The sequence below is a fragment of the Bombina bombina genome, chromosome 3, assembly GCF_027579735.1.
Source record: "Bombina bombina isolate aBomBom1 chromosome 3, aBomBom1.pri, whole genome shotgun sequence".
NCBI classification, from domain to species: Eukaryota; Metazoa; Chordata; class Amphibia; order Anura; family Bombinatoridae; genus Bombina; species Bombina bombina.
Window position 1 is genome coordinate 482,225,437 of NC_069501.1, and position 23,133 is coordinate 482,248,569.

Below are 23,133 nucleotides of genomic sequence, written 5' to 3' on the forward strand. Positions count from 1 at the left end.
CTATTTCCTCGGCTCGAAGAGTCTCTGAGTTATCAGCCTTACATTGTGATTCTCCTTATCTGATTTTTCACTCAGACAAGGTAGTTCTGCGTACTAAACCTGGGTTCTTACCTAAGGTAGTCACTAACAGGAATATCAATCAAGAGATTGTTGTTCCATCCTTGTGTCCAAATCCTTCTTCAAAGAAGGAACGTCTTCTACACAATCTGGATGTAGTTCGTGCCCTCAAGTTCTACTTGCAGGCAACTAAAGATTTTCGCCAAACTTCTTCCCTGTTTGTCGTTTATTCTGGACAGAGGAGAGGTCAAAAAGCTTCTGCTACCTCTCTCTCTTTTTGGCTTCGTAGCATAATACGTTTAGCCTATGAGACTGCTGGACAGCAGCCTCCTGAAAGAATTACAGCTCACTCCACTAGAGCTGTGGCTTCCACTTGGGCCTTTAAGAATGAGGCCTCTGTTGAACAGATTTGCAAGGCTGCAACTTGGTCTTCGCTTCATACTTTTTCCAAATTTTACAAATTTGACACTTTTGCTTCTTCGGAGGCTATTTTTGGGAGAAAGGTTCTTCAGGCAGTGGTTCCTTCTGTATAATGAGCCTGCCTATCCCTCCCGTCATCCGTGTACTTTTGCTTTGGTATTGGTATCCCAGAAGTAATGATGACCCGTGGACTGATCACACATAACAGAAGAAAACATAATTTATGCTTACCTGATAAATTCCTTTCTTCTGTTGTGTGATCAGTCCACGGCCCGCCCTGTTTTAAGGCAGGTAAATATCTTGTAAATTATACTCCAGTCACCACTTCACCCTTGGTTACTCCTTTCTCGTTGATTCTTGGTCGAATGACTGGGACTGACGTAGAGGGGAGGAGCTATATGCAGCTCTGCTGGGTGAATCCTCTTGCATTTCCTGTTGGGGAGGAGTTATATCCCAGAAGTAATGATGACCCGTGGACTGATCACACAACAGAAGAAAGGAATTTATCAGGTAAGCATAAATTATGTTTTTTAAACCTCATGTAGTTATTCCAGAGGTTTTTCCAGTTCCTGATGCTATTTTAGATGTAATTTCTAGGGAATGGAATAGTTTGGGTACTTCATTTACTCCTTCTTTAAGGTTTAAGAAACTGTACCCTTTGCCGGCTGATAGATTGGAGTTTTGGGAAAAAATCCCCAAAGTTGATGGGGCTATTTCTACTCTTGCTAAACGTACTACTATTCCTACGGCAGATAGTACTTTTTTAAAGATCCTTTAGATAGGAAGCTTGAATCTTTTCTAAGGAAGGCTTATTTATGTTCAGGTAATCTTCTTAGGCCTGCTATTTCTTTGGCTGATGTTGCTGCAGCTTCTACTTTTTGGTTGGAGGCTTTAGCGCAACAAGTACCAGATCATAATGTGTATATTATTGTTAAACTTCTTCAACATGCTAATAGTTTCATTTGTGATGCCATTTTTGATATCATTAGAATTGATGTCGGGTATATGTCTTTAGCTATTTTAGCTAGAAGAGCTTTATGGCTTAAATCTTGGAATGCAGATATGACTTCTAAGTCAACATTGCTATCTCTTTCTTTCCAAGGTAATAAATTATTTGGTTTTCAGTTGGATTCTATTATTTCAACTGTCACTGGGGGGAAGGGGGCTTTTTTGCCTCAGGATAAAAAAATCTAGGGGTAAATTTAGGGCTGCTAACCGTTTTCGTTCCTTTCGCCAGAATAAGGAATAGAAACATGACCCTTCCCCTAAAGGAACGGTTTCCAATTGGAAGCCTTCTCCAGTCTGGAATAAATCCAAGCCTTTTAGAAAATCAAAACCAGCCCCCAAGTCCGCATGAAGGTGCGTCCCTCATTCCAGCACAGCTGGTAGGGGGCAGATTACATTTTTTCAAAGATGTTTGGATCAGTTCAATTCAAAACCATTGGATTCAGAACATTGTTTCTCAAGGGTACAGAATAGGTTTCAAGATAAGACCTCCTGTGAGAAGGTTCTTTCTCTCACGCATACCAGTAAACCCAGTAAAGGCTCAGGCTTTCCTGAAATGTGTTTCAGACCTGGAGTCATCTGGGGTAGTTGTGCCAGTTCCATATCTGGAACAGCGTCTGGGTTTTTATTCAAATCTGTTCATTTTACCAAAGAAAGAGAATTCTTTCAGACCAGTTCTGGATCTAAAAATTTTGAATCGTTATGTAAGAATATCAACATTCAAGATGGTGACTATAAGGACTATTCTGCCTTTTGTTCAGCAAGGGCATTATATGTCCACAATAGACTTACAGGATGTTTATCTTCATATTCCAATTCATCCAGATCACTATCAGTTCCTGAGATTCTCTTTTCTAGACAAGCATTACCAATTTGTTGCTCTTCCTTTTGGCCTAGCAACAGCTCCAAGGATCTTCTCAAAGGTTCTCGGTGCCCTTCTCTCTCTAATCAGAGAGCAGGGTATTGCGGTGTTTCCTTATTTGGACGATATCTTGGTACTTGCTCAGTCTTTACATTCTGCAGAATCTCACACGAATCAACTCATGTTGTTTCTTCAAAAACATGGTTGGAGGATCAATTTACCAAAAAGTTCCTTGATTCATCAGACAAGGGTAACCTTTTTAGGATTCCAAATAGATTCAGTATCCGTGACTTTGTCTCTAACAGACAAAAGACATCTGAAATTGGTTTCAGCTTGTCGGAAACCTTCAGTCTCAGTCATTCCCTTCAGTAGCTATGTGCATGGAAGTTTTAGGTCTCATGACTGTAGCATTGGACGCGATCCCCTTTGCTCGTTTTCACATGAGACCTCTTCAGCTTTGTATGCTGAACCTTTGGTGCAGGGATTATACAAAGATATCACAATTGATATCCTTAAATCCCAATATTCAACTTTCTCTGACTTGGTGGTTAAATCACCACCGTTTAGTTCAAGGGGCATCTTTTCTTCGTCCAACCTGGACTGTGATTTCAACAGATGCCAGTCTTTCAGGTTGGGGAGCTGTATGGAAATCTCAAGAGGCGAGATTACCAATCAATATTTTGGAACTCCGTTCGATTTTCAGTGCTCTTCAGTTCTGGCCTCTTCTGAAGAGAGAATCGTTTATTTGTTTTCAGACAGACAATGTCACAACCGTGGCATATGTCAATCATCAAGGTGGGACTCACAGTTCTCAGGCTATGAAAGAAGTATCTCGGATACTTGCATGGGCGGAATCCAGCTCCTGTCTAATTTCTGCAGTTCATATCCCAGGTATAGACAATTGGGAAGCGGATTATCTCAGCCGTCAGACTTTACATCCGGGGGAGTGGTCACTCCATCCAGATGTGTTTTCTCAGATAGTTCAGATGTGGGGTCTTCCAGAAATAGATCTCATGGCTTCCCATCTAAACAGGAAACTTCCCAGATATCTTTCCAGATCCAGGGATCCTCAGGCGGAAGCAGTGGATACGTTGTCACTTCCTTGGAATTATCAACCTGCTTATATCTTTCCGCCTCTAGTTCTTCTTCCAAGAGTGATTTCCAAAATCATGATGGAACGTTCGTTTGTTCTGCATGTGGCTCCAGCATGGCCACACAGGTTTTGGTATGCGGATCTTGTTCGGATGTCCAGTTGCCAACCTTGGCCACTTCCGTTAATGTCAGACCTTCTATCTCAAGGTCCGTTTTTCTATCAGGATCTCAAATCATTAAATTTGAAGGTATGGAGATTGATAGTGCTTAGTCATAGAGGTTTCTCTGACTCGGTGATCAATACTATGTTGCAGGCTCGTAAATCTGTGTCTAGAAAGATTTATTACCGAATTTGGAAGACTTACATTTCATGGTGTTCCTCTCATAAGTTCTCTTGGCATTCTTTTAGAATTCCAAGAATTTTACAGTTTCTTCGGGATGGTTTGGACAAGGGTTTGTCCGCAAGTTCCTTGAAAGGACAAATCTCTGCTCTTTCTGTTCTATTTCACAGGAAAATTGCTAATCTTCGTGACATTTGTTGTTTTGTTCAGGCTTTGGTTCCTATCAAGCCTGTCATTAAGTCAATCTCTCCTCCTTGGAGTCTTAATTTGGTTTTGAGAGCTTTACAGGCGCCTCCGTTTGAGCCTATGCATTCTCTGGACATTAAATTACTTTCTTGGAAAGTGTTGTTTCTTTTGGCTATCTCTTCTGCTAGAAGAGTTTCTGAATTACCTGCTCTTTCTTGTGAGTCTCCTTTTCTGATTTTTCATCAGGATAAGGCAGTTTTGCGGACTTCATTTAAGTTTTTACCTAAAGTTGTGAATTCCAACAATATTAGTAGAGAACTTGTTGTCCCTTCGTTGTGTCCTAATCCTAAGAATTCTTTGGAAAGATCTTTGCATTCTTTGGATGTGGTAAGAGCTTTGAAATATTATGTTGAAGCTACTAAAGATTTCAGAAAGACTTCTAGTCTATTTGTTATCTTTTCTGGTCCTAAGAAGGGTCAGAAAGCTTCTGCTATTTCTTTGGCTTCTTGGTTAAAACTTTTGATTCATCATGCTTATGTGGAGTCGGGTAAATCCCCGTCTCAGAGGATTACGGCTCATTCTACTAGGTCAGTTTCTACTTCCTGGGCTTTTAAAAATGAAGCTTCTGTTAATCAGATTTGCAAAGCAGCAACTTGGCCTTCTTTGCATACTTTTACTAAATTCTACCATTTTGATGTTTTTTCTTCTCCAGAAGCAGTTTTTGGTAGAAATGTTCTTCGGGCAGCTGTTTCAGTTTGATTCTTCTGCTTATATTTTCAGTTTTTTTCATTATAAGATTAAAAAAATTTTTTTGATTTGGGTTGTGGATTCTTTTTCAGCGGAATTGGCTGTCTTTATTTTTTATCCCTCCCTCTCTAGTGACTCTTGCATGGAGTTCCACATCTTGGGTATTTGCTATCCCTTACATCACTAGCTCATGGACTCTTGCCAATTACATGAAAGAAAACATAATTCATGTAAGAACTTACCTGATAAATTCATTTCTTTCATATTGGCAAGAGTCCATGAGGCCCAACCCTTTTTATGGTGGTTATGATTTTTTTGTATAAAGCACAATTATTCCAATTCCTTGTTGATGCTATCGCTCCTTTCTTATCACCCCACTTCTTGGCTTTTCGTTAAACTGAATTGTGGGTGTGGTGGGGGGTGTATTTATAGGCATTTTGGGGTTTGGGAAACTGCCCCTCCTGGTAGGAATGTATATCCCATACGTCACTAGCTCATGGACTCTTGCCAATATGAAAGAAATGAATTTATCAGGTAAGTTCTTACATAAATTATGTTTATATATATATATATATATATATATATATATAAACAATATCACAAAATCACAGTTGCAACTGTTTCAGCAGGATATAATAATCTTAACAATACTCAGCATATATTTATTACATATAGGTTGATAGGTTGCAGCTAGGTAGATTGTTCGCTTTGTGTTTGAAAAGTCTCAAATTATCGAGAGTCTTAGGGGAAAAAATGATAAAAGCGTGTTTTGGGAAGACCGTATATCGCATGTAATATTCAATTTATAGTGTTTTGCAAAAAATAAAAATAAACAGTGTCTGTTATTAAGTGTTCCCAAGAGATATATTGTCTCTATTTAAGCAGACATATATAGGGATCGAAGAATGTCTTTTATTCACAATATAGTGATAAAGTATGCAAAAAAAAGTTGTCCACCATGTGGAATGATTTGTTGAAAATAGGTGTTTTGTACCGTGTGAAAGGTAGTTATTTTAAGAGTGTCCTAGAGTGTCCTAGAAAAGTGTTGACAAAAGTGTTAACAGTAATTTCTCTGACTGGTCAGATGTTGAATTTCAAGTATCGAGTGTCATCGGAACTCTGAATTAGGCCATAAGTAGTCGTATTTTTAGCTGTGCGGCACACTTACCTGGCTGTATTATACTCTCTCCTCGCACAGCATTTTTGTTCGTGGCGGGATACTTGCAGCGTCTTCACTGCCTAATCTCACAGCTGGATCATCTGACCTGAGTATAGCCAATCAGAAAACCGTCTCCATAGATTTTTCTTTAGGGTTTTTGTAGCCTCCGTTAGACACCGGTTACAGGTGTAAATGCTCCTTAGGTGCAGGTAGTGTCCACAAGTCAAGCTTCTACGAATTTCGGCAGTAGTTTGCCTTTATCAAGATCTAGGACACTTTTAAAAGAACTGCCATTCACACGGTACAAAACACCTATGTTCAACAAATCATTCCACATGGTGGACAACATTTTTTCTGTATACTTTATCACTATATTGTGAATAAGAGACATATTCTTCAATCCCTATATATGTCTGCTTAAATAGAGAACAAAAATGGTAAGAAGCTTTAGAGTTACCCTTAGGTCTTTTATCCTGAATCGAATCCAACTGAGAACCAAATAACTTATTACCTTGGAAAGAAAGAGATAGTAATCTAGACTTAGATACCATGTCAGCATTCTAATATTTGAGCCACAAAGCTCTTCTAGCTAAAATAGCTAAAGACATAGATTTAACATCAATTTTGATATAAAAAATGGCATCATAGATAAAATGATTAGCATGTTAAAGCAAGAGAACAATGCTAGACAAATCAGGATTAATTTTCTTTTGCGCTAAACTTTCCAACCAAAAAAGTTGATGCAGCTGCAACATCAGCCAAAGAAATGGCAGGCATGAGAAGATAACCAGAATATAAATAAGCTTTCCTTAGATAAGATTCAAGTTTCCTATCTAAAGGGTCTTTAAAAGAAGTACTATCTTCCATAGGAATAGTAGTATGTTTAGCAAGAGTAGAAATAGCCCCATTAACTTTGGGGATCTTTTCCAAAAACTCCAATCTAACTGCTGGCAAAGGATACAATTTTTTAAACCTTGAAGAAGGAATAAAAGAAGTACCAGGCCTACTATTCCATTCCTTAGAAATCATATCAGAAATAGCATCAGGAACTGGAAAAACCTCTGGAGTAACCACAGGAGGTTTATAAAAAGAATTTAAACGTTTACTAGCTTTATTTTCAAGAGGACTAGTTTCCTCAATATCCAATGTAATTAACACTTCTTTTAACAAGGAACATATTTACTCCATTTTAAATAAATAAGAAGATGTGTCAGTGTCAATATCTGAGGAAGGATCTTCTGAATCAGATAGATCCTCATCAGAGGAGGATAATTCAGTATGTTGTCGGTCATTTGAAATTTCATCAACTTTATGAGAAGTTTTAAAATACCTTTTACGTTTATTAGAAGGCAGGATAGCAGACAAAGCCTTATGAATCGCATCAGCAATAAAATATTTTATATTCACAGGTATATCATGTACATTAGATGTTGAAGAAACAACAGACATTGTACTATTACTGATGGACACATTCTCTGCATGTAAAAGCTTATCATGACAACTATTACATACCACAGCTGGAGATATAATCTCCACAAACTTACAAAAAATGCACTTAGCTTTGGTAGAACTGTTATCAGGCAGCAGGGTTCCAACAGTGGTTTCTGAGACAGGATCAGATTGAGACATCTTGCAAATGTATGTATTTCCTTATATAGCAGTTTCAGGAATGGGAAAAAATGCAAACAGCATAGCCCTCTGATATAGAAAAAGGCAAGAGGCACATAGGAATGGGGTTTTAAATAATGAAATTATTTGTCGCAAGTATGACGCACAACGCATACTGAAATTTTTTAGGCGCTAACAACATCCGGAAATGACACACTCGTGTCATTGTAGACACAACCTTGTGCAAGCAACTCGGCATCAACTAAGACACCAGAAATGACAAATTTGCATCATCGAACGTACCTTACCCCATTCTCTGATTACAGAGAGTTGGGCACCAAGAACCTTTGAAAAGACTCTTGGAGCTGTCGCTAGGCCAATTGGAAGAGCGACAAATTGGTAATGCTTGTCTAGAAAAGAGAATCTCAGAAACTGAAAGTGGTCTGGATGAATCGGAATATGAAGATATACATCCTGTAAGTCTATGGTGGAAATAAAGCCCTTGCTGAAAAAAGGCAGAATAGTCCTTATAGTCACCATTTTGACTATAAGGTGTTTCCTTATTTGGAAGATATCTTGGTACTAGCTCGGTCTTTACATTCTGCAGAATCTCACACAAATCAACTAGTGTTGTTTCTTCAAAGACATGGTTGGAGGATCAATTTACCAAAAAGTTCTTTGATTCCTCAGACAAGGGTCACCTTTTTAGGTTTCCATGACTCTGTCTCTAACAGACAAGAGACAATTAAAATTCGTTTCAGCTTGTCGGAACCTTCAGTCTCTAGTAGCTATGTGCATGGAAGTTTCAGGTCTCATGACTGCAGCATCTGGCGCAATCCCCTTTGCTCGTTTTCATACAAGACCTCTCCAGCTTTGTATGCTCAACCAATGGTGCAGGAATTATACAAAGATATCACAATTAATATCCTTAAATCCCAATGTTCGACTTTCTCTGAGTTGGTGGTTAGATCACCATTGAATAGATCAAGGGGCCTCTTTTGTTCCTCCAACCTGGACTGTGATCGCAACAGATGCAAGTCTTACAGGTTGGGGAGCTGTCTGGGGATCTCTGACAGCACAAGGGGTTTGGAAATCTCAAGAGGCGAGATTACCAATCAATATTTTGCTGCTATTTTCAGGGCTCTTCAAGTTTGGCCTATGTTGAAGAGAGAACCGGTCATTTGTTTTCAGGCAGACAAATATCACAACTGTGGCATATGTCAATCAGGGTGGGACTCACAGTCCCCAAGCTATGAAAGAAGTATCTCGGATACTTGCTTGGGCGGAATCCAGCTCCTGCCTAATTTCTGCAGTTAATATCCCAGTTATAGACAATTGGGAAGCGGATTATCTCAGCCGTCAGACTTTACATCCGGGGGAGTGGTCACTCCATCCAGATGTGTTTTCTCAGATAGTTCAGATGTGGGGTCTTCCAGAAATAGATCTCATGGCTTCCCATCTAAACAAGAAACTACTCAGGTACCTGTCCAGGTCCAGGGATCATCAGGCGGAAGCGGTGGATGCATTAACAGTTCCTTGGTGTTACCAACCTGCTTATATTTTCCCGCCTCTAGTTCTTCTTCCAAGAGTGATCTCCAAAATCATCATGGAACATGGATTAATACTATGTTACAGGCTCGTAAATCTGTTTCTCTGCTTTTTCTGTTTTATTTCATAGAAAGATTGCTAAGCTTCCTGATATTCACTGTTTTGTACAGGCTTTGGTTTGTATCAAGCCTGTCATTAAATCAATCTCTCCTCCTTGGAGTCTTAATTTGGTTTTGAAGGCTTTTCAGGCTCCTCCGTTTGAGCCTATGCATTCTTTGGACATTAAACTACTTTCTTGTGTTGTTCCTTTTGACCATTTCTTCTGCTAGAAGAGTTAACAAATTATCATCTGCTCTTTCTTGTGAATCTCCTTTTCTGATTTTTCATCAGGATACGGCAGTTTTACGGACTTCATTTAAATTTCTTCCTAAGGTTGTGAATTCTAACAATATTAATAGAGAAATTGTTGTCCCTTCTTTGTGTCCAAATCCTAAGAATTCTTTGGAGAGATCCTTACATTCTTTAGATGTGGTAAGAGCTTTGAAATATTATGTTGAAGCTACTAAAGATTTCAGGAAGACTTCTAGTCTATTTGTTACCTTTTCTGGTTCTAGGAAAGGTCAGAAAGCTTCTGCCATTTCCTTGGCATCTTGGTTAAAGCTTTTGTTTCATCAGGCTTATTTGGAGTCGGGTCAGGCCCCGCCTCAGAGAATTACAGCTCATTCTACTAGATCAGTCTCCACTTTGTGGGCTTTCAAGAATGAAGCTTCAGTTGATCAGATTTGCAAAGCAGCAACTTTGTCTTCTTTGCACACATTTACCAATTCTACCGTTTTTATGTATTTGCCTCTTCGGAAGCCTTTTTGGTAGAAAAGTTTTTCAGGCAGCTGTTTCAGTTTGATTCCTCTGCTTATGTTTGAGTTTTTTCTTTTCATTATAAGAATAAACTTATATTTTGGGTTGTGGATTTATTTTTTCCAACAGTAAATGGCTGTTATTTTTTTGTCCCTCCCTCTCCAGTGACTCTTCTGTGGAGTTCCACATCTTGGGTATTACTATCCCATACGTCACTAGCTCATGGACTCTTGCCAATTACATGAAAGAAAACATAATTTAAGAACTTACCTGATGAATTCATTTTTCATATTGACAAGAGTCCATGAGACCCACCCTTTTTATTGTGGTTATGATTTTTTGTATAAAGCACAATTTTTTCCAAATTCCTTTGTTGATGCTTTTTACTCCTTTCTTTATCACCCCAATACTTGGCTATTCATTAAACTGAATTGTGGGTGTGGTGAGGGGTGTATTTATAGGCATGTTGAGGTTTGGGAAACTTTGCCCCTCCTGGTAGGATTGTATATCCCATATGTCATTAGCTCATGGACTCTTGCCAATATGAAATAAATAAATGTATCAGGTAAGTTTTTACATCAATTATGTTTTATCAATTTTTTTCCTAAGATTCTCGATAATTTGAGACTTCTCAAACATAAAGCGAATAATCTACCTAGCTGCAATCTATATGTAATAAATATATGCTGAGTATCGTTAAGATTATTATATCCTGCTGAAACAGTTGCAACTGTAATTTTGTTATTGTTTATATATATATATATATATATATATATATATTGTAATTGATATGCTACTGTGCTAGTACTTATATGGAGAACCAATTGATATTATCTCAAATAGATACACACGTTCTGTTTTATAATAAGACACTATGGGGCCTATTGGGGCCTATCTATCAAGATCCGTATGTAGCTTGCAAAGCCTTCAGACTCGCCAGAAACACAAGTTATGGAGCAGCAGTCTAAAGATCGCTACTCCTTAACCTGTCCGCCTGCTCTGAGGAGGTGGACAGACATCACCGCAATTCAACCCGATCAAATACGATCGGGTTGATTGACACCCCCCTGCTAGCAGCTGATTGGCCGTGAATCTGCAAGGGGCGACGTTGCACCAGCATTTCACAAGAGCTGCTGGTGCAATGCTGAATGCGAAGAGCGTATTGCTCTCTGCATTCACGGAGGTCTGTCGGACATGATCCGCAATGTCGGATCATGTGCGACAGGCCTTTCATAAATAGGCCCCATTAGGTGTATGTCACAGACTAATCTGTATCTTTTTGTACTTTTTTCTTTTTGAGATTATTAATAGTGTATACTAACGAGTTACAACTTTTTAGAACTTTTTAAAGTTGTGGCCACAACTACTTATTATTTTCATTTTTTAGAATAATTTACTTTCTGATCTGTTTGTCATCTAAATTTAGGAACACTGCATGAAATTATTTTCCGTAAGAAGAAAGTAGAATCATATTATATCATATTAAATATTGGGAATTTCAGTTCTTATACTGTAAATTGTGAAATTTCTGAATTATAAGATTTTAAATTGCCAAAGGTAACAAACTTCAATGTACAGAATGAGGTTTGTATTTGCCGAATTTGAATTACTGGAAGAAAAAGGCAATACAATGCTTAAGCTGTTGTAAATTGTGATGTGGTTGATATATATATATCATTTGTATATATTTGTAATCTCCCTTGTTTCTTGCACCCATTCCGGACTGGGGTTAACTGCCTGTGGCTCTGGTGACATCACAGCTTTTTTGGAGTGCTATTTAGCACCCAGGGCTGGATGTTACTGAGTCACAGGATGTGTACCTGATCCGGTCTTGGAGTGCAGTTCCCTTCCATGTTTTGTATTTTCTATGGGTGATTACAGCCACCTGTGCACCCCTTCTTTGTTCTCAGTTTGTTTGGCTTTGTGAGCTCGCATGATGGTGTGCCTGTGTTAGGGACTCAGGCAATGGAAAGGACCTTGATGTGGTGCCTGAGCTTTCCCATTTGGCCAGATGCGGTGACTAACCTTTCCAGTTGTGATTTTATCTTAGCTGTGAGCTAGCTGGTGAGTGCTGGGTGTTTCTATGTGTTGTATTACTTTTTATTTGTAATCTCCCTTGTTTCTTGCACCCATTCCGGACTGGGGTTAACTGCCTGTGGCTCTGGTGACATCACAGCTTTTTTGGAGTGCTATTTAGCACCCAGGGCTGGATGTTACTGAGTCACAGGATGTGTACCTGATCCGGTCTTGGAGTGCAGTTCCCTTCCATGTTTTGTATTTTCTATGGGTGATTACAGCCACCTGTGAACCCCTTCTTTGTTCTCAGTTTGTTTGGCTTTGTGAGCTCGCATGATGGTGTGCCTGTGTTAGGGACTCAGGCAATGGAAAGGACCTTGATGTGGTGCCTGAGCTTTCCCATTTGGCCAGATGCGGTGACTAACCTTTCCAGTTGTGATTTTATCTTGGCTGTGAGCTAGCTGGTGAGTGCTGGGTGTTTCTATGTGTTGTGTGTGTGTGTATATATATATATATATATATATATATATATATATATATATACTGTATATATACTGTATATATACAGTATATATATATATATATATATATATATATATATATATATATATATATATATACTGTGTGTGTATATATATATATATATATATATATATATATATACTGTGTGTGTATATATATATATATATATATATATATAAAATTTATTTATTTATTCCTTTTTTTTTTTTTACTTTTCTTTTCTGTAAAATTCAATGCAATTCTTGGTTGCCAATAAAATAAGAAACTGTTAAACCCTGATCCTGACATGATTGCCTGTTAAAAAAGACAAAATTACTGCAAATTACTATCCCCATAATGTGAATATAAAAGAAAAACAAACATTTTAAGAAAGTGTTTGCAATTGTTGCATTAATGATTTTTTTTTTTTTCATGTTTACTGCAGATCTCATTAGCTGTACAAGATATCATCTAAATGTCTACTAAGTACATATACATTTGCAGTGTTCTCCGCAGAACATTTTGCCAGCCAGGTGGCATTATAAAGTATCCAGGTTGAGGCAGTGTAATAGGTTATATTATTATATAATTTACAGCTATCCAAAGCACAAATTAACTGCATATTTTAACATAAATGTATTTAATGATAAAAATATAACTTTCTCTTGTTAAGTGTATCCAGTCCACGGATCATCCATTACTTGTGGGATATTCTCCTTCCCAACAGGAAGTTGCAAGAGGATCACCCACAGCAGAGCTGCTATATAGCTCCTCCCCTCACTGCCATATCCAGTCATTCTCTTGCAACTCTCAACTAAGATGGAGGTCGTAAGAGGACTGTGGTGTTTTATACTTAGTTTATTTCTTCAATCAAAAGTTTGTTATTTTTAAATGGTACCGGAGTGTACTGTTTATCTCAGGCAGTATTTAGAAGAAGAATATGCCTGCGTTTTCTATGATCTTAGCAGAAGTAACTAAGATCCTTTGCTGTTCTCACATATTCTGAGGAGTGAGGTAACTTCAGAGGGGGAATAGCGTGCAGGTTTTCCTGTAATAAGGTATGTGCAGTTAAAATATTTTTCTAGGGATGGAATTTGCTAGAAAATGCTGCTGATACCGAAGTAATGTAAGTAAAGCCTTAAATGCAGTGATAGCGACTGGTATCAGGCTTATTAATAGAGATACATACTCTTATAAAAGTGTATTTTAAAACGTTTGCTGGCATGTTTAATCGTTTTTTACATATGTTTGGTGATAAAACTTATTGGGGCCTAGTTTTTTCCACATGGCTGGCTTGAATTTTGCCTAGAAACAGTTCCCTGAGGCTTCCCACTGTTGTAATATGAGTGGGAGGGGCCTATTTTAGCGTTTTTTTGCACAGCAAAAATTACAGACACAGACATCCAGCTTCTTCCTGCATGATCCAGGATGTCTCTGAAGGGCTCAAAAGGCTTCAAAAGTCGTATTGAGGGAGGTAAAAAGCCACAGTAGAGCTGTGGCAGTTGTTGTGACTGTTTAAAAAAAGTTTTTGTCATTTGTTATTCCGTTTTTGGTATTAAGGGGTTAATCATCCATTTGCAAGTGGGTGCAATGCTCTGCTAACTTATTACATACACTGTAAAAATTTTGTTAGTGTAACTGCATTTTTTCACTGTTATTTCAAAATTTGGGAAAATTTGTGTTTCTTAAAGGCGCAGTAAAGTTTTTTATATTGCTTGTAAACTTGTTTTAAAGTGTTTTCCAAGCTTGCTAGTCTCATTGCTAGTCTGTTTAAACATGTCTGACACAGAGGAACCTACTTGTTCATTATGTTTGAAAGCCATGGTGGAGCCCCATAGTTGAATGTGTACTAAATGTATTGATTTCACCTTAAACAGTAAAGATCAGTCTTTATCTATAAAAGAATTATCACCAGAGGGTTCTGTCGAGGGGGAAGTTATGCCGACTAACTCTCCCAACGTGTCAGACCCTTCGCCTCCCGCTCAGGGGACGCACGCTAATATGGTGCCAATTACATCAGGGACGCCCATAGCGATTACCTTGCAGGACATGGCTGCAATTATGAATAATACCCTGTCAGAGGTATTATCTAGATTGCCTGAATTAAGAGGCAAGCGCGATAGCTCTGGGGTTAGGAGAGATACAGAGCGCGCAAATCCTGTTAGAGCCATGTCTGATACTGCATCACAGTATGCAGAACATGAGGACGGAGAGCTTCAGTCTGTGGGTGACATCTCTGACTCGGGGAAACCTGATTCCGAGATTTCTAATTTTAAATTTAAGCTTGAGAACCTCCGTGTATTGCTTGGGGAGGTATTAGCTGCTCTGAATGACTGTAACACAGTTGCAATTCCAGAGAAATTGTGTAGGCTGGATAGATACTATGCGGTGCCGGTGTGTACTGACGTTTTTCCTATACCTTAAAAGGCTTACAGAAATTATTAACAAGGAGTGGGATAGACCCGGTGTGCCCTTTTCCCCACCACCTATATTTAGAAAAATGTTTCCAATAGACGCCACTACACGGGACTTATGGCAGACGGTCCCTAAGGTGGAGGGAGCAGTTTCTACTTTAGCAAAGCGTACCACTATCCCGGTTGAGGACAGTTGTGCTTTTTCAGTTCCAATGGATAAAAAATTGGAGGGTTACCTTAAGAAAATGTTTATTCAACAAGGTTTTATTTTACAGCCCCTTGCATGCATTGCGCCTGTCACTGCTGCGGCGGCATTCTGGTTTGAGGCCCTGGAAGAGGCCATCCAGACAGCTCCATTGAATGAAATTATTGACAAGCTTAGAACGCTTAAGCTAGCTAACTCATTTGTTTCTGATGCCATTGTTCATTTGACTAAACTAACGGCTAAGAATTCCGGATTCGCCATCCAGGCGCGTAGGGCGCTATGGCTTAAATCCTGGTCAGCTGACGTGACTTCAAAGTCTAAATTACTCAACATTCCTTTCAAGGGGCAGACCTTATTTGGGCCTGGCTTGAAGGAAATTATTGCTGACATTACTGGAGGCAAGGGTCATACCCTTCCTCAGGACAGGGCCAAATCAAAGGCCAAACAGTCTAATTTTAGTGCCTTTCGAAATTTCAAGGCAGGAGCAGCATCAACTTCCTCCGCTTCAAAACAAGAGGGAACTGTTGCTCATTCCAGACAGGCCTGGAAACCTAACCAGTCCTGGAACAAGGGCAAGCAGGCCAGAAAGCCTGCTGCTGCCCCCAAGACAGCATGAAGGAACGGCCCCCTATCCGGAAACGGATCTAGTGGGGGGCAGACTTTCTCTCTTCGCCCAGGTGTGGGCAAGAGATGTTCAGGATCCCTGGGCGTTGGAGATCATATCTCAGGGATATCTTCTGGACTTCAAAGCTTCTCCTCCACAAGGGAGATTTCATCTTTCAAGGTTATCAGCAAACCAGATAAAGAAAGAGGCATTCCTAAGCTGTGTGCAAGACCTCCTAGTAATGGGAGTGATCCATCCAGTTCCGCGGACGGAACAAGGACAGGGATTTTATTCAAATCTGTTTGTGGTTCCCAAGAAAGAGGGAACCTTCAGACCAATCTTGGATCTAAAGATCTTAAACAAATTCCTCAGAGTTCCATCATTCAAAATGGAAACTATTCGGACCATCCTACCCATGATCCAAGAGGGTCAGTACATGACCACAGTGGACTTAAAGGATGCCTACCTTCACATACCGATTCACAAAGATCATCATCGGTTCCTAAGGTTTGCCTTTCTAGACAGGCATTACCAATTTGTAGCTCTTCCCTTCGGGTTGGCCACTGCCCCGAGAATTTTTACAAAGGTTCTGGGCTCACTTCTGGCGGTTCTAAGACCGCGAGGCATAGCGGTGGCTCCTTATCTAGACGACATCCTGATACAGGCGTCAAGCTTTCAAATTGCCAAGTCTCATACAGAGATAGTTCTGGCATTTCTGAGGTCGCATGGGTGGAAATTGAACGTGGAAAAGAGTTCTCTATCACCACTCACAAGAGTCTCCTTCCTAGGGACTCTTATAGATTCTGTAGAGATGAAAATTTACCTGACGGAGTCCAGGTTATCAAAACTTCTAAATGCTTGCCGTGTCATTCATTCCATTCCACGCCCGTCAGTGGCTCAGTGCATGGAAGTAATCGGCTTAATGGTAGCGGCAATGGACATAGTGCCATTTGCGCGCCTGCATCTCAGACCGCTGCAATTATGCATGCTAAGTCAGTGGAATGGGGATTACTCAGATTTGTCCCCTCTACTAAATCTGGATCAAGAGACCAGAGATTCTCTTCTCTGGTGGCTTTCTCGGGTCCATCTGTCCAAGGGTATGACCTTTCGCAGGCCAGATTGGACGATTGTAACAACAGATGCCAGCCTTCTAGGTTGGGGCGCAGTCTGGAACTCCCTGAAGGCTCAGGGATCGTGGACTCAGGAGGAGAAACTCCTCCCAATAAATATTCTGGAGTTAAGAGCAATATTCAAGGCTCTTCTAGCTTGGCCTCAGTTAGCAACACTGAGGTTCATCAGATTTCAGTCGGACAACATTACAACTGTGGCTTACATCAACCATCAAGGGGGAACCAGGAGTTCCCTAGCGATGTTAGAAGTCTCAAAGATAATTCGCTGGGCAGAGTCTCACTCTTGCCACCTGTCAGTGATCCACATCCCAGGCGTAGAGAACTGGGAGGCGGATTTTCTAAGTCGTCAGACTTTTCATCCGGGGGAGTGGGAACTCCATCCGGAGGTGTTTGCTCAACTTGTCCATCGTTGGGGCAAACCTGAACTGGATCTTATGGCGTCTCGCCAGAACGCCAAGCTTCCTTGTTACGGATCCAGGTCCAGGGACCCGGGAGCAACGCTGATAGATGCTCTAGCAGCTCCTGGCCTATGTGTTTCCACCGTTTCCTCTGCTCCCTCGACTGATTGCCAAAATCAAACAGGAGAGAGCATCGGTGATTCTGATAGCGCCTGCGTGGCCACGCAGGACCTGGTATGCAGACCTAGTGGACATGTCATCTCTTCCACCATGGACTCTGCCTCTGAGGCAGGACCTTCTAATACAAGGTCCTTTCAATCATCCAAATCTAATTTCTCTGAGACTGACTGCATGGAGATTGAACGCTTGATTCTATCAAGACGTGACTTCTCCGTGTCAGTCATTGCTACCTTAATACAGGCTCGGAAGCCTGTCACCAGGAAAATCTACCATAAGATATGGCGTAAATATCTTTATTGGTGTGAATTCAAGAGTTACTCATGGAGTAAGGTTAGGATTCCTAGGATATTGTCCTTTCTCCAAGAGGGTTTGGACAAAGGCTTATCAGCTAGTTCTTTAAAAGGACAGATCTCTGCTCTGTCTATTCTTTTGCACAAGCGTCTGGCAGAAGTTCCAGACGTCCAGGCATTTTGTCAGGCTTTGGTTAGGATTAAGCCTGTGTTTAAAACTGTTGCTCCCCCGTGGAGCTTAAACTTGGTTCTTAAAGTTCTTCATGGAGTTCCGTTTGAACCCCTTCATTCCATTGATATTAAACTTTTATCTTGGAAAGTTCTGTTTTTGATGGCTATTTCCTTGGCTCGAAGAGTCTCTGAGTTATCTGCCTTACATTGTGATTCTCCTTATCTGATTTTTCATTCAGACAAGGTAGTTCTGCGTACCAAACCTGTTTTTTACCTAAGGTGGTTTCTAACAGGAATATCAATCAAGAGATTGTTGTTCCATCATTGTGTCCTAATCCTTCTTCAAAGAAGGAACGTCTTTTGCATAATCTGGACGTAGTTCGTGCCTTGAAGTTTTACTTACAGGCTACTAAAGATTTTCGTCAAACATCTGCCCTGTTTGTCGTTTACTCTGGACAGAGGAGAAGTCAAAAAGCTTCGGCAACCTCTCTGTCCTTTTGGCTTCGGAGCATAATACGCTTAGCCTATGAGACTGCTGGACAGCAGCCCCCTGAAAGGATTACAGCTCATTCTACTAGAGCTGTGGCTTCCACCTGGGCCTTTAAAAATGAGGCCTCTGTTGAACAGATTTGCAAGGCTGCGACTTGGTCTTCGCTTCACACCTTTTCAAATTTTTACAAATTTTACACTTTTGCTTCTTCGGAGGCTGTTTTTGGGAGAAAGTTTCTACAGGCAGTGGTTCCTTCCGTTTAAGTTCCTGCCTTGTCCCTCCCATCATCCGTGTACTTTAGCTTTGGTATTGGTATCCCACAAGTAATGGATGATCCGTGGACTGGATACACTTAACAAGAGAAAACATAATTTATGCTTACCTGATAAATTTATTTCTCTTGTAGTGTATCCAGTCCACGGCCCGCCCTGTCCTTTTAAGGCAGGTCTAAATTTTAATTAAACTACAGTCACCACTGCACCCTATGGTTTCTCCTTTCTCGTCTTGTTTCGGTCGAATGACTGGATATGGCAGTGAGGGGAGGAGCTATATAGCAGCACTGCTGTGGGTGATCCTCTTGCAACTTCCTGTTGGGAAGGAGAATATCCCACAAGTAATGGATGATCCGTGGACTGGATACACTACAAGAGAAATAAATTTATCAGGTAAGCATAAATTATGTTTTTTATTAGCTAATTTTAGCTTAGTTTTTTTAAATTCACTGAATGGTGCACCTGCTAAAAAGATCCTGTGGAGAACTCTGCACATGAAAATTTTTATCCCACCTACCAGTGGCACACTATACTATAGTGATTAATATAGGTTTAATTAAACTAGACCAAAATACTTATTTACATCTAAATGGTGTTGAACATGCACAATTTAAAGGGACAGTCAAGTCCAATTTTTTCCCATTATTTAAATAGGGCATGCAATTTTAAACATCTTCCCAATTTACTTTTATCACCAATTTTGCTTTGTTCTCTTGGTATTCTTAGTTGAAAGCTAAACCTAGGAGGTTCATATGCTAATTTCTTAGACCTTGAAGACTGCCTCTAATCTGAATACATTTTGACCACTAGAGGGCATTAGTTCACATGTTTCATATAGATAACATTGAGCTCATGCATGTAAAGTGACCTAGGAGTGAGCACTGATTGGCTAAAATACAAGTCTGTCAAAATAATTGAAATAAGGGGGCAGTCAGCAGAAGCTTAGATACAAGATAATTACAGAGGTAAAACGTGTATTCTTATAACTGTATTGGTTATGCAAAACTGGGGAATGTGTAATAAAGGGATTATCTTTCTTTTTAAACAACAAAAATTCTGGTGTTGACTGTCCCTTTAATAGAATTATTCCAAATCGTCTTTGAATACTCACAAACATGTTAAAAAAGGTCACTTTTGCAAGTTTTTTTAGGTGTTAAATTTGATAAGTGCAAAATGAAAAACGGTTTAAAAGTATCAAGAAAATGGATGGTGATTGCTAAAGTTGATACTGTCCATGATCGTATTTAGTGAGATTTCCAGTATCCTATCCAATCTTTTTCCAATTTGGAAATGGAATTTTGTGGATTGTGACTATTCCAATGTTGATAAATACATATTGGGAGTAAAAAAACAGCCGATAAATGTTTGGAAACAATCGGACCACTATTTAAACCCTACATAACTTGGCATCCTATGTCATATACAAATATTAAAGGAGTATCCTAGCATAAGTGGTGAAAAGAGTATAAATACTCTTAATTTGCTATAACGAGTCATAAAAAAAAAAAGCAAATTTGACTATTGGCAAAATAATATGGTAATATTTTATCACTTATTACAGCATAAGTACAAAATATATTTTTTATATTGTATGTTTATTTTGTTGTCCGTTTTTACTTTTTTACTTGTGTGGTCTATCTTGTTTTTGTTATTTTATGAGAGTGCAAACATATATGGATTTAAACAGTTCTTATTAAAACCCTAGTGCAAAAATATGTCATCAAACCTTTATAGTTACACATCACATGAATTTGTGCTCCCCATTGCTTTAAATGGGGTACAGAAAAGGTTTTTTTTTTTTTTTAGACATGGGAATGGGGAAGAAGGCAGCCGCTCGTGGTGTTCTGTTCTCTTCAGATCCAGATGTAATCCTGTGAAAGTGCAACACACTAGTATCTGCTCAAATCTAGATCTTAGTGTATTGAACTGTAACTCGTTTTTTTTTTATCTGTAATTTCTAGCTATCTGCCAATAAGGCCACTGCAAAACTATTTTTGCACCTTCATTGAATTTGTGTAAAGTGCTTACACCAGCTGGAAGATACAACCCAGTGCAGGCAGATCATACATTGTTTGTCAACTGAGTCAAATTAAAGGGACCAATTAAATAAAATTTTCATGGTTCAATTATATTTTAAGAGACCTTTTCATTCTGTTATCAGATTTACTTTGTTCTCTTGCTATTCTTTGTGGAAAAGAATACTTAGGTAGGCTCAAGAGCAACAGTGCATTACTGGGAGCTAGCTGGTGACTGGTGGCTACACACAAATGCGTCTTGTCATTGGCTTACCGGATGTCTTTGCTAAGCTCCAAGTAGTTCATTGCTGCTGTTTTTCAGGGGTAAAACACACAGTCTATGTAAGTAAGAATGCAATAATAAAATGCTGTAACATTTTAGAGAATTGTTTTGCACTTTTATCTGTAAATCTCTTGTTGTAATGGAATCTAAATGAATCTCTAACCAGCTAGCCCTGAATGGGGCTCTTACCACAATTAACTCTCACTGGGATTCCCACAGTCTCCCCTAGTTAATCCTCCCTGTGGATTCTGCGGCAATGACCTTTAATTGTTGATACCTCTGTAAATAAGTGCGATCTGCAGGAACTACATGAACTCTTATTATGTCTCCTGCTGATATAATTTGTGTATTTTTGCCACTATCTGATCTTGGTCCCAATCTCAACCCCAACCCACTAGTAAGCTCTGCCTATCCCAATAAACCCAAACACCTTTATACCCCCTCTTTAAATACTCAACCCCAGCCTAATCCCCCCAGTAGTAACTGCCCCTATGTGTGATCAGCATCTTCACAGCTTCACTAAATTATACTACTAAATCACCACCCGAAACACCTCCCCCCCCAAAAAAAAAATAATAATTACAATTTAAAAAGCAGTCCTAAATAAAACTCCTTTAAATAAAGCCACTTGTCCTCTGATTGAAGAATCTTAACTCTCCAGCCTCTTCTGCATGGCCTACGTGCTTACAATATATGTACAATATTTAACATATGCAATCAGTCTGATTGATTTATAATAGGGATGCACCGATACTGATACTAGTATCGGTATCAGTACCGATACCAAGTATTTGCATGAGTACTTGTACTCGTGCAAATGCACCGATACTTAAACCGATACCTCTACTTCCTACCCATATGCTATCTTGTGGCGTTTTTTCAAACTGCATGTTCCCATTGCATTTTAAACTGGAGTGGAGACTAAAGTAAAAATTGTTTACTACTGTTCTGACAATACAAATTGCTCTTATTTGTATTATTGTAGTAGAGATCACTGTACCTGATTCAGACAAACCCCTGAAGTAGTTAATAAACAGATTTCCAGCTCTGGCAAAAATGGCCCAAAAATATCTTTCTGCCCCATGCAGTAGTGTGGAAAGTGAAAGACTGTTCAGCTTAGAGCCGAACCTCCATACAAATGTCAGATTGATATTATATAACAGCCCTACAACCCAATTGTATCACCCCTTTAAATTTAATATTTTATTGTGATATTTTTTATTTATAAACATGTTCAGTGAACTTTTTTATTATTTCATAATGTCTTTTGAATTACAGCCCTTTATAATTATAAAGAAGGAATCTTAAATAATTAGTCTGTATTGTGCTTGGTAAACTGTCACATGACATTAAAAAAAAAAGTATTGGTAAGTGGTATCGGCGAGTAATTGAAAACAAGTATCGGTACTTGTACTCAGTCATAAAAAAATGGTATTGGTGCAACCCTAATTGATAATATTAACAATTGAGAAAAGGATCGAAGGTTATAGCACTACTGATATATAACAGGTCGGGATGGGCTTATACTAGTGTACGAGTAGCCTTATAGACAATACTAATAGCCCATAGGTGCTGTGTATTTAACAAATACAATTTAAACTTATACAACCAAAGGTAGTTGCAAAAAAGAAGAATACACATATAGCTCTCTAGTCCCTAATAATAATAATATTAACAAATCAGGATTGTTGATGGGGGTATCTATCTATCTCTCTAGCTCTCTTTCTATCTGTATCTATCTCTCTATCTATCATCTATCTCTCTCTCGTTATGTGTCTCTCTGTCTATCCACCCACCCATCCAAAATATCCCCTAATATTCAAAGATAAATAAATTTATAGATTTATTTTTAATTTCAATCAAATAGCTTTACCAATTATTTAGATTAAAAAAAGCCTCTGCCTGATACAGCCTAACTAAGAGTTTTTTTAAAATGTTAATATTATATTAATATAAACCATGTGAATAGGTGTAGTCAGTGTGGCACATTTATTAGCATTTTCACTTACATTTTATACCTATTGCAGTAGATATACACATTAAAAACTATCATTTCGTTCTTAATACATGAAAACAAATTGTGATGTAGTGGTGTGAGTGGTGAGAGCATTATTGCGGGTGCCTTGGGTCTGATCTCTATTTAATGTATGTGCATTCTATAGAGACAAGAAAATAGAAGTGAGCTGACATAAATCAATATGATGTAAATGCATTACAGGACCATGAGGCTTCTCCTGACGAATTTACTGACAGGTGTACACTGCACTTTTTCAGTATTACACGG

General features: G+C 39.0%; 1 protein-coding gene across 1 annotated transcript in view; it reads left to right on the forward strand.

Annotated features, from left to right (window-relative positions):
- Positions 1–23,133, forward strand: part of ACACA (acetyl-CoA carboxylase alpha) — a 1,007,059-nt gene that overhangs the window by 760,881 nt on the left and 223,045 nt on the right. The gene's annotated exons all lie outside the window — the stretch shown is intronic.